The 5,303-nt window shown below is 36.8% G+C and overlaps 1 long non-coding RNA gene across 1 annotated transcript; it reads right to left on the reverse strand.

The window, feature by feature from the left end:
* Positions 1 to 1,195: 1,195 nt before the first annotated feature.
* LOC149178178 (uncharacterized) lies at positions 1,196 to 1,675 on the reverse strand. The gene is made up of 2 exons (XR_016258831.1): positions 1,442 to 1,675; positions 1,196 to 1,269 (listed from the first exon to the last, which is right to left on the reverse strand). It is a non-coding gene; the product is annotated as an uncharacterized LOC149178178 (long non-coding RNA).
* Between the last annotated feature and the right edge of the window lie 3,628 nt (positions 1,676 to 5,303).

Consider the following 5,303-nt stretch of genomic DNA (forward strand, 5'->3'; position numbering starts at 1 on the left):
AAGCGTGCTCAGTTGGATTTTCATTAAAAAATACAATTCTGGGAATGTATGCCCGAGCGGCGAGGGCCGAGTCGTCAACTATACTTTTGCGCCAGAGACGCTACACAGTTAAAACCAACATCAACCCCGGTCCCCAACAGAGTTTTGGTCGTGTGTCTGGTGCGATTTCTGTTGAGTTTTCAGCTTTTGTCATCAGTTTATATACAAATAACAATTACACTGTTATAGCTGGTAATTTCTTGAAGTGATTCATGGATGATATAATTGTGTGGTGCCACATTTTATTTTTTGGGATGTGCTTTGCTTTAATTCCAATAGACAGCGTTGCTCTTTCAGTGGTATTGTTAAATAACTTTATTCAAACTTAATCACATCCTCTGGGGTTGAGAGGAGTTTGTGAACAGGGTTGAGGGGATGTTAGCCTCTCTGAAAACAAACAACATCCCTTTTGCCCAGTCAACTCTCAAAGTCTTTGTTTGCCAAAGAAAATATTTGGCATGTAAACTCTCAAAGTCTTTGTTTGCCAACGAAAATATCTGGTATGTCTTTGTTTGCCAGCAAAAATATCTGGTATGTTAAATACAGACAGTTTGATACTATCTGGTATGTCTTTGTTTGCCAGCGAAAATATTTGGTATGTTAAATACAAACAGTTTGATACTGGTGGGTAGGATTTTGCCAGCGAAAATATTTGGTATGTTAAATACAGACAGTTTGATACTATCTGGTATGTCTTTGTTTGCCAGCGAAAATATCTGGTATGTTAAATACAGACAGTTTGATACTGGTGGGTAGGATTGTTTGACACTGGTGGGTAAGATTATTTGTAAAACGATTCCAAACACGAAAATTTGAGAGACTAAAATAAAAAATTAATAAAAAGACTTTCTTGTATCTTCCTAGTCTAGGATCGTGATTTGATCTAGTGTCAATTGTTAAAAATTGTGAATACGGAATAGATAAAGAGCTCCGCAAGAACCTCGTCTTCACTAAAGCGGCCGGCGTTACATATCCGTTCAAAGAGCTCACCCCCTGCTGCATATTCCATCACAATTGCCAGATGGGTCGGCGTTAATATGACCTGCGAACACAAACGCAATCTCAACATACTCCAGATTGCAGAAATCGGCATTCCTTCAATTGCATCAAATGTTTTAACACAAAATATGCACAACCCCAAACTGAATTTCTTGCCTCTTTGAAGCGAACAATGTTTGGATGTTTCAGAGAACGATGGTTGATGATTTCTCTCTGCACATTTTCGTCAATCTGCAAGAAAGAACAGTTAAGGCCCGCTGGGAAATGGGGAACAATGCAATATTTATAAAAATGGATGCAATCTTAACTAGCCCAGGTCCAATTCTCAGCGCATTCGTGGACAAAAAAAATTTGAGTGGGCCTTAAAGAAAAGTTTAAGGTTCAGTGGAGATGTTAATTATACCTTCTCCCCCCTCTCGATGTATTTGACAGCAACAAGTTCTTTGGTCTGTTTGTCGCGCATCAACCTAGCCACACTAAAGTTACCTGAACCAATATCCTTGACGAGCTCATACCGATCGTTATCGTGCATAATTGGCAGGTCCATGGATGAACCTCCTCTATCCATTTCTCTCTGACCGATTGACTTACTCTGCCAATTTATACCAACCTTAATGTTGGGCTAGATCATATTGTAAATTAGCATTCTCTCATATGGGTCGGCCTCCGCCTCCGCCTGCCATCCTTCCTTCCACATCCCAATTCTCAGAGTCCCATTCTTTGCTGCATCTGATCCTCCTCCCCCTCTTCCTTCTTTAATCCCCAAGTTTCCAGGCCAGGCGGCGTGTCCCATTCCTAGAGATATGGAGAAGGCAAGGAAGGCCTTGCATATACGTGGTAGGTGGGTGAGTGATTTGTATAACTAACGAGACAGATGGACACACCCGGATCGTTGCTAGAGAAGCTCACCCTTTGCCCCTTTGCAGCAACCCAACTAAAGACATTACACATTATACAAGTACGTTAGGGATAGTATACAAATACGTTAAGGATAGCTTGCTTCATAATTTATTGTTTCACAACTCTAATAATAACATTGCACCGCTAAAAAAACCCAAAGCCTGGAGACCAAAACGGACCCTTTTCCTTAACGACCGTTTTGGACTTTCTTGCTAGCCAGGGATTGCAATCACAGTCAGTTATGATAGAATGTGTTACAACCTCATAACAATGGGGACAATTATGGCTCAGATACGACAACATCGAGACTTGTTCTTGAATCGACAACATATATTTGATCGAGACACAGGAACACGTGTATTCTTCCATTTTAAACCCCAAAAAAAAAAACTCAGGACATTTGAATAATTTGGCAAATTTGCAGAAAAATTTGATCAGCAGGTTCAAAACAAAATGTAGCAATGAGATTTGAGTTGAATTTTACAACAAAAAATGGAAATTTTGAACAATTATGAGTACAATTTGAAATTAGATGAAACTTTTACAAATAAATTTTAAAAGTCATATGATGGGCAGTTTAAAAAAAAAAACGTCATAAAAAAATTCTTTGACGGGTAGGGTCATCCGTCAAATTTAACCCCTGATGAGAGTACCAGGTGCTAATAGATGAGAAGGAGATGGATGTATGGATATGCCAAACTATCAAGGACAACGTATTAATGGGCCTATACGGTTGGAAATATTGGTTCCCTATCTCTTTTGTCAATGTCTATTTAATTTTACTTAACCCATTAAAAAAACAAAAAAAACTTACTTAAATTGCACTAAATAAACTAAGAAAAGCTGAGCCATCGGTTTTCGCTCTGGCCAGCATATCCGAACAATATTCATATGCTATCGAGTGAGTACCATTTGTTTAGTTGATGTTAGAAACGTGGTTGTTTTCGTCAAAGATGGTGGAGAGCAGTGATCAAATTTGAAGGGCAGGTCTTAATTTCATTTAGAAGGGCACATATTCAGGTCGCACTTCTATAATGAAAAGCGTAAAAAAAAAGAGCAATTCAATTGACAACAGTAAATTATTTTCAAATTTCTTTTTATTTTTTCACATGAGAATGGTGGAACAACAACCCCATGGATGTTGTGTATAAGGCAGGTCTGATATGAGCCACAACTAATATATCGGATGCATTTACCATTAATGGATAAACAGGAGACCTATATTACTGCTCCAGTTCAGATAAGGATTAATTTTATAGGAAATTTTTGTGACCAAAACGTTCAAGCCAATGTACAAGTAGCTCAATCAAATTTAAGTTTATTGCATGAATGAAAAAGTTCAGTAAAGTTCTAAACAGGTTTAGAATTCAACAAAAGAGTGTACAAAGGTGTTTATGTTTTTGGTATCTTTTATTTTAATATGAAACATACCAGGAATTGGGAATCCGCAAACAAATCAAATCTAGTATGTTAGGAAGCCTGTTGAATGTGCTCCTCTCCAAGCATAAATCATGTTTAAACCTTGCTTGACAGGGGTTTGCTGAATGATGAATCTATGCTCCTCTCCAGCTTAAATCCTCATCAAACCTTGCTTTGGGCAGCGTTCAGGCACAACCCAGTGAAATTATAGACCTAATACATGGCTCATATTGACATCTAGTTGCTCTCAATTGAAACTACCAAATGTAATGGTATCAAAGGGTAATTGTGACATAATAATTAATAAGAACTTCCATCATATGCACAATTAGAAAAACAACTCAAAAAGAAACTGTTGTTTTTGAAATGGGAGCAACTCAGAAACTGCCAAATGTAATGGTATCAAAAGGTAATTGTGACATAATAATTAATAAGAACTTGCACCATATGCACAATTAGAAAAAACAATTCAAAAGGAAACTGTTGTTTTTGAAATGAGAGTTTCTGAAATGGGATTTAAGTTTTAACATGAAAAGAAATTTACAAATTCAACATTCCTAAAATTCTAATTTCAGAAAATATGAAATTTAAATAAAAAGTTGACAATTTGACAGCGCTTCGTAAAAAATTTTAAGATATTATTCCAATTTTTTTTTTAAATGACAAAAATCAATTTTTAAATTTTTTTTGACTGGTAAAATTTTCTCCATACTTCTCTGACGTGCCAAAGACCCTTCGAAGGGCTCTGACGTGTTCAATTTTGATCCCTGGTGGAGAGGATTCTTTCACTGGCTGGTTGGTGTTTTTAAACCTGGCCTTTGGATTCTTGTTTTTCATTTCATTTTGCTCATTCCACATTATTTGCTAGTTTGACACATCCTCTTACATTCCCCCTCCATAGTAATTTGAAATGACATCGTATTTACCTTATCGATTTGTTATGACAAGGTATAAGGCATGTCGAAAAACCATTCACCGAGTTCTTCTTGGGTTGTTTGTCATTTTCACCTGCTCAGCAACTGAAGCCAAAGTTTGAAGTTGAAAATCCCTTTCCTCCCAGTTCTTTTTCAATGGGCGAAGGACAGTTTCCAAATTTATCTTTCTCTACAACAGCACTTTGCTACTATCCATATAATTACACTTCGACTATAGTGCAATGAAAATTGGATTGTTCTATATATTAAATTACAACACACCTAATAAAATTAATGTATCATAACTCATCCTTTACGTTGAAACATATGATGACATATCTCACCAACTTTTAAATTGTCAATGCCTATGGCTCCGATCCTTTTCGCTCCCTTTGCTTCTTGCTCTGATCCTCCTCGCTCTCTTTGGTTCTTGGTATAAGCAGACCCCGACAAAAATAACAATAACAAACAGGTTCTTCATTCTATTGGAGTTCAACTTCTCAAATTATTAGGGGAGGAATCGTTTGGACCGTATGTCCAACATTTTTAAACTTGAGAACTATTCAGGGTTCTCACTATCAGTTTAAATATGTTGCAATTGTTATAGCAGATACATGAAACAATTATAGTCGTGGAACTGAGTTATTTAAGCGCAAAGGTTTACCCATGTTGTCATTTTATCGTGACTAGATTTGACTTGTAAAACATACCTGCATATTATGAGAAGCGAGTTTAAACTTAATACTTTAGTTTACCATGCAAAGCTTACTAAAAAAAATGCAGAAAATGAATTAGTTGAGTGTCCTAAAAGTGCAACGAAGACTAAGGAGCCCGACTTTCCACAACTATCGTCCACTCTCGTGGATCCTCATCTTTTGTCTCTATAATTCACATTGGCATCACGCATACAACGACAATGTGACTGTAGCCTCCACGGTTATTCCATAGTAATCAGGGCATTATGCGATATTCATTGTTCCATGTTGTGAGTTGTTTGTGGTATGAACTATTACTTGTTCATTTTGTATTAAT

This window comes from Pinus tabuliformis, chromosome 4_1, assembly GCF_031772625.1.
Source record: "Pinus tabuliformis cultivar Carrire ecotype Pingquan chromosome 4_1, CPIR1, whole genome shotgun sequence".
Lineage (NCBI taxonomy): Eukaryota > Viridiplantae > Streptophyta > Pinopsida > Pinales > Pinaceae > Pinus > Pinus tabuliformis.